We start from the raw sequence: 7,446 nt of genomic DNA on the forward strand, positions 1-7,446 counted from the left end.
ACATTTTTGACCTGGTCGTGATTAATGTCCTATAATAAGAACCCATGCAGCTTTCACCTGATTCTCTATTTATAGAAAAATGTCCGAGTAACCTGTCCATATGAACTTGATTGATTCTTATCATGTTATTTATATGGAGTGCCTAAATAAATATCTTATTAACAGAATTTATAGTGTCAGAAATTATATTAATTTATTTATGGCATCTTAAACTGTAACTGCATACTATACGCTTTTATACCCCAATATAAAAAATAAAGGCTAATAGGGTGGTAAAGTATAAAGAAATTTTAACAAAATAATTAAACAAAAATAAAGAATATAGACCAATGACATCATAATGGGAAGAATACAGAAATTCGCGACTTCCATTGAAACACTCTTTAGGCAACAGTTGCTATTAGCTCATTGGTGAAGGTCGAAAATGCTTCATTTTACATATTTTTTAAAGCAACTTCTAAATATAATGCATTTGGTTTCGCTCATTGTTGAAGCCCGTAAATGCTTCACTTTTCATATTTTTTCAACAAATTCTAACTATATATAATGCATTTGATTTTCTCATTGTTGAAGGCCGTAATTGGTTCACTTTTCAAATTTTGCTGTGTCCATATCAACGGCAGCCATTTTGACCTTTTTCAAAAGAGATGTCAAAAACATTTCACTTAAGTCTAATATTCTGTCAGAACATGCTACTTTTACGTTGTTCCCCCAAAGGTTTCACTTTTTTTGCTGCATGCAAACTCCAAGCAGCCTTCACTTGATTTTCAGAATTTAGAGATTGAAAAATCCCGATGTATCCGAGTATTTAAGAACAATCCCGAAGCAACAGAATGAACTTTCGTCAGGCTTTATTATATATCAATATACTAAATAAATAAATGATTGGGAATATGTTAAAGTAATAAAAAGTCAAGAGAATTTCAGAACGCAATTTGGTTCCGAACAATATCTATCACGCTTTGTGCATGCAGACTCCACGCGGCCTTCACGTGATTTTACTATTTTTAGAATAATTGCATAGTAACCAAATGCACTTGATTCAACCTTTACTAATTATGCAACATTTTTGACCTGGTCGTGATTAATGTCCTATAATAAGAACCCATGCAGCTTTCACCTGATTCTCTATTTATAGAAAAATGTCCGAGTAACCTGTCCATATGAACTTGATTGATTCTTATCATGTTATTTATATGGAGCGCCTAAATAAATATCTTATTAACAGAATTTATAGTGTCAGAAATTATATTAATTTATTTATGGCATCTTAAACTGTAACTGCATACTATACGCTTTTATACCCCAATATAAAAAATAAAGACTAATAGGGTGGTAAAGTATAAAGAAATTTTAACAAAATAATTAAACAAAAATAAAGAATATAGACCAATGACATCATAATGGGAAGAATACAGAAATTCGCGACTTCCATTGAAACACTCTTTAGGCAACAGTTGCTATTAGCTCATTGGTGAAGGTCGAAAATGCTTCATTTTACATATTTTTTAAAGCAACTTCTAAATATAATGCATTTGGTTTCGCTCATTGTTGAAGCCCGTAAATGCTTCACTTTTCATATTTTTTCAACAAATTCTAACTAAATATAATGCATTTGATTTTCTCATTGTTGAAGGCCGTAAATGGTTCACTTTTCAAATTTTGCTGTGTCCATATCAACGGCAGCCATTTTGACCTTTTTCAAAAGAGATGTCAAAATTATTTCACTTAAGTCTAATATTCTGTCAGAACATGCTACTTTTACGTTGTTCCCCCAAAGGTTTCACTTTTTTTGCTGCATGCAAACTCCAAGCAGCCTTCACTTGATTTTCAGAATTTAGAGATTGAAAAATCCCGATGTATCCGAGTATTTAAGAACAATCCCGAAGCAACAGAATGAACTTTCGTCAGGCTTTATTATATATCAATATACTAAATAAATAAATGATTGGGAATATGTTAAAGTAATAAAAAGTCAAGAGAATTTCAGAACGCAATTTGGTTCCGAACAATATCTATCACGCTTAATTTGTGCATGCAGACTCCACGCGGCCTTCACGTGATTTTACTATTTTTAGAATAATTGCATAGTAACCAAATGCACTTGATTCAACCTTTACTAATTATGCAACATTTTTGACCTGGTCGTGATTAATGTCCTATAATAAGAACCCATGCAGCTTTCACCTGATTCTCTATTTATAGAAAAATGTCCGAGTAACCTGTCCATATGAACTTGATTGATTCCCACTAAACACATAACGTTTAAAGAACGTTGTGGATTGGTTCCTGTAAGGTTATTTCGGACCTTAACGTTACACGAACGTTGTAAGAACGTTAAAATGAAACGTTACAATTCAACGTTTTAGGAACGTTTTGTTTTAACGTTGTGTGGAAGTTTCAGTTTGGTTATGTTACAAGTAATACGTTGTATAAACGTTTAATATTAGTTACTTTTTAACGTTACTTTACTAACATTCTTAAAACGTTCGAATAATGTTTCTAAATATTTTTGAAAAAATGATCTTTCCAATAATTTTTTTTTTATCAAATTAATAGAAAAAATGCAGGTAAAATGTCAATGTTAATCAAACCTTTATTTTGCTTCAGAAAGTAAATGCTGAGAGTTTTTAAAACTAAAAAAAACAACACTGTATTAAGAACAAAATATGTTTTTATTCCTTCAACATATAGATTGCTCGATTAAAAATCAAAATTCATTATTCTCATTAATCATTATAACTTTTTTCATTCAACTTTAATTTGTGAAACATGATTATCAATTATATACAGAATGATATTTGATACAGCCATTATGTTAATCAAGCATATTCTGATAAGGTTGACCTATAGAATGATGTTGACCAGATGTTAGACAAATTTCAAAGATAGTTGCTATGGTAATTAAGGTTATAGGAAATCTAAGTGTAATGGGATAGTCACTTTTGAGACTATTTCCTGTCGTGTAATTGTAAGAAAGCAGTGATAACAATGAAAACAAAAGAGAAAATGGCATCATCTACAGAGAAAGAAACATGTAAGTTGATTGTAACTTTAAAAATTCTTATATACGTATATGATTATGAATGACAAATAATGCATTAATAACCCTTATCAATGGAAAAGTGTATTTTCGAATTTTCCTTGTTACATACTTTTTCAGAATGTTGTTTAATTATTTTTAGTTCACATAATTTAAAAGAATTGAACAAAATGCACAATAAATACTTTTAAGCTAGTAACATAATAGCAATCCTTAATGCCACATCGGATTCGAAGATTGCAAATATATATGCATAATTGAAATGTTAAATATTATAATATCGATAATGCTGTTGTATTTAGATTTGACTTCATATTTTTTTCACTAGAATTATTCATTAAGTTAGAACATTTTTTTTTACATGGTTCTGTTTCCTGTATCCATATCTATCCTCAATTTTCCGGCTAAACTTAGCTAGCACAGTGAAGTCTTACAATCTAAATAAATGTTGGAAGATTTGGTATGAGTGCCTTATCCCAATGCATATGGCATCGCCTTGTATAGTCTAGTTTTAAACAAGAGTCTTTTAGGATTTATTATTTTCAAAAGAAGTATACATTGAGTACTCATTTGTTCATTTCTTTATTACAGGGGCAGTAAAATAATTTTTATGAAGATTTGCTACAGTGGATTAGAATTTAACAAAAGACGGATTCAGAAGAAGTGCCAAAAGAAAGTGTAGCAGAAATCAAAAGGAACACTCTTGTGAATACAACCCATGTTAGATTACAAAACTATGAAATAACTGTATAAACCTAATAAAGTGAAATTACAGAACTAGGAAGTACATGTAAGTTCAGAACATGATGAAGTGAATTACAAAACTAGGAAATAGCTGTATGAACCTAATGTAGTGAAATTACAGAACTAGGAAGTACATGTAAGTGTATGAACATGATGAAGTGAATTACAAAACTAGGAAATCACTGTATGAATCTGATGAAGTGAATTATATAACTAGTAAATAACTGTATAAACCTGATGAAGTGAAATTATAGAACTAGGAAATAATTGTATGAATCCGATGAAGTGAATTACAGAACTAGGAAGTAATTGTATGAACATGGTGAAGTGAAATTATAGAACAAGGAAATAACTGTATGAACCTATGTCAGAAGTGAATTACAGAACTAGTAAATAACTGTATGAACCTGATGAAGTGAATTACATTGACAGAATTGAAACATCATAAATATACTTTATAATTTTCATTCTAGATCTGATGTTGCAACGTGTATTTACATAAAATTAAAGTTTTGAGAATTTTCTCCTTGTCTAGATTAAATAAATTATGTATTGGTATTCATATCTTTGTATTAATTATTTAAGAAAAATAGGTAACATGGATGTGTTGATTTAATTCATTCAAATATGGGTACAATTCCTGGAGAGAAAGATTGATTGATTGTTATTTGCTAAAACGTCCATTGGCAAAATGTTCATGCATGTACAGGAAGATGGAGAGAAAAACAACGTTGAGCCAAAGAAAGTAGATACGTTGGACCATTGTTGTGCCAACATACAAATTTGGGACTAGGCTAAATTTGGGTTCCAGATTGGTAACACATGATAATATTTAGGTTCCAGATTGGTTACACAAGGTTCTATAAAGGTTCCAGATTGGTTATACAAGGTTCTATCAAGGTTCTAGTTTGCTTACACAAGGTTCTATCAAGGTTCCAGTTTGGTTACACAAGGTTCTATTTAGGTTCCAGGTTGGTTTTCCATAACGTAAATCATAACGTTCTTACAACGTAACTGGTAGTCCACACTTTTACGTTCCAACAATGTTAAATCACAACGTTCTCACAACGAAACAGAAACGTTCCTGGAACATTTCCTGAACGTTTTTGTGTTTTGTGGGTTCTTATCATGTTATTTATATGGAGCGCCTAAATAAATATCTTATTAACAGAATTTATAGTGTCAGAAATTATATTAATTTATTTATGGCATCTTAAACTGTAACTGCATACTATACGCTTTTATACCCCAATATAAAAAATAAAGGCTAATAGGGTGGTAAAGTATAAAGAAATTTTAACAAAATAATTAAACAAAAATAAAGAATATAGACCAATGACATCATAATGGGAAGAATACAGAAATTCGCGACTTCCATTGAAACACTCTTTAGGCAACAGTTGCTATTAGCTCATTGGTGAAGGTCGAAAATGCTTCATTTTACATATTTTTTAAAGCAACTTCTAAATATAATGCATTTGGTTTCGCTCATTGTTGAAGCCCGTAAATGCTTCACTTTTCATATTTTTTCAACAAATTCTAACTAAATATAATGCATTTGATTTTCTCATTGTTGAAGGCCGTAAATGGTTCACTTTTCAAATTTTGCTGTGTCCATATCAACGGCAGCCATTTTGACCTTTTTCAAAAGAGATGTCAAAAACATTTCACTTAAGTCTAATATTCTGTCAGAACATGCTACTTTTACGTTGTTCCCCCAAAGGTTTCACTTTTTTTGCTGCATGCAAACTCCAAGCAGCCTTCACTTGATTTTCAGAATTTAGAGATTGAAAAATCCCGATGTATCCGAGTATTTAAGAACAATCCCGAAGCAACAGAATGAACTTTCGTCAGGCTTTATTATATATCAATATACTAAATAAATAAATGATTGGGAATATGTTAAAGTAATAAAAAGTCAAGAGAATTTCAGAACGCAATTTGGTTCCGAACAATATCTATCACGCTTAATTTGTGCATGCAGACTCCACGCGGCCTTCACGTGATTTTACTATTTTTAGAATAATTGCATAGTAACCAAATGCACTTGATGCAACCTTTACTAATTATGCAACATTTTTGACCTGGTCGTGATTAATGTCCTATAATAAGAACCCATGCAGCTTTCACCTGATTCTCTATTTATAGAAAAATGTCCGAGTAACCTGTCCATATGAACTTGATTGATTCTTATCATGTTATTTATATGGAGCGCCTAAATAAATATCTTATTAACAGAATTTATAGTGTCAGAAATTATATTAATTTATTTATGGCATCTTAAACTGTAACTGCATACTATACGCTTTTATACCCCAATATAAAAAATAAAGGCTAATAGGGTGGTAAAGTATAAAGAAATTTTAACAAAATAATTAAACAAAAATAAAGAATATAGACCAATGACATCATAATGGGAAGAATACAGAAATTCGCGACTTCCATTGAAACACTCTTTAGGCAACAGTTGCTATTAGCTCATTGGTGAAGGTCGAAAATGCTTCATTTTACATATTTTTTAAAGCAACTTCTAAATATAATGCATTTGGTTTCGCTCATTGTTGAAGCCCGTAAATGCTTCACTTTTCATATTTTTTCAACAAATTCTAACTAAATATAATGCATTTGATTTTCTCATTGTTGAAGGCCGTAAATGGTTCACTTTTCAAATTTTGCTGTGTCCATATCAACGGCAGCCATTTTGACCTTTTTCAAAAGAGATGTCAAAAACATTTCACTTAAGTCTAATATTCTGTCAGAACATGCTACTTTTACGTTGTTCCCCCAAAGGTTTCACTTTTTTTGCTGCATGCAAACTCCAAGCAGCCTTCACTTGATTTTCAGAATTTAGAGATTGAAAAATCCCGATGTATCCGAGTATTTAAGAACAATCCCGAAGCAACAGAATGAACTTTCGTCAGGCTTTATTATATATCAATATACTAAATAAATAAATGATTGGGAATATGTTAAAGTAATAAAAAGTCAAGAGAATTTCAGAACGCAATTTGGTTCCGAACAATATCTATCACGCTTTGTGCATGCAGACTCCACGCGGCCTTCACGTGATTTTACTATTTTTAGAATAATTGCATAGTAACCAAATGCACTTGATTCAACCTTTACTAATTATGCAACATTTTTGACCTGGTCGTGATTAATGTCCTATAATAAGAACCCATGCAGCTTTCACCTGATTCTCTATTTATAGAAAAATGTCCGAGTAACCTGTCCATATGAACTTGATTGATTCTTATCATGTTATTTATATGGAGCGCCTAAATAAATATCTTATTAACAGAATTTATAGTGTCAGAAATTATATTAATTTATTTATGGCATCTTAAACTGTAACTGCATACTATACGCTTTTATACCCCAATATAAAAAATAAAGGCTAATAGGGTGGTAAAGTATAAAGAAATTTTAACAAAATAATTAAACAAAAATAAAGAATATAGACCAATGACATCATAATGGGAAGAATACAGAAATTCGCGACTTCCATTGAAACACTCTTTAGGCAACAGTTGCTATTAGCTCATTGGTGAAGGTCGAAAATGCTTCATTTTACATATTTTTTAAAGCAACTTCTAAATATAATGCATTTGGTTTCGCTCATTGTTGAAGCCCGTAAATGCTTCACTTTTCATATTTTT

General features: G+C 30.8%; 1 long non-coding RNA gene across 1 annotated transcript; it reads left to right on the plus strand.

Moving 5' to 3' along the window:
- The first annotated feature begins 2,691 nt into the window (after positions 1-2,691).
- On the plus strand, positions 2,692-4,345 carry LOC134723257 (uncharacterized). The gene is made up of 2 exons (XR_010108032.1): positions 2,692-3,037; positions 3,635-4,345. It is a non-coding gene; the product is annotated as an uncharacterized LOC134723257 (long non-coding RNA).
- The last annotated feature ends 3,101 nt before the right edge of the window (positions 4,346-7,446 follow it).

Source organism: Mytilus trossulus, chromosome 6 (genome assembly GCF_036588685.1).
Source record: "Mytilus trossulus isolate FHL-02 chromosome 6, PNRI_Mtr1.1.1.hap1, whole genome shotgun sequence".
In the NCBI taxonomy this organism is placed as follows: domain Eukaryota; kingdom Metazoa; phylum Mollusca; class Bivalvia; order Mytilida; family Mytilidae; genus Mytilus; species Mytilus trossulus.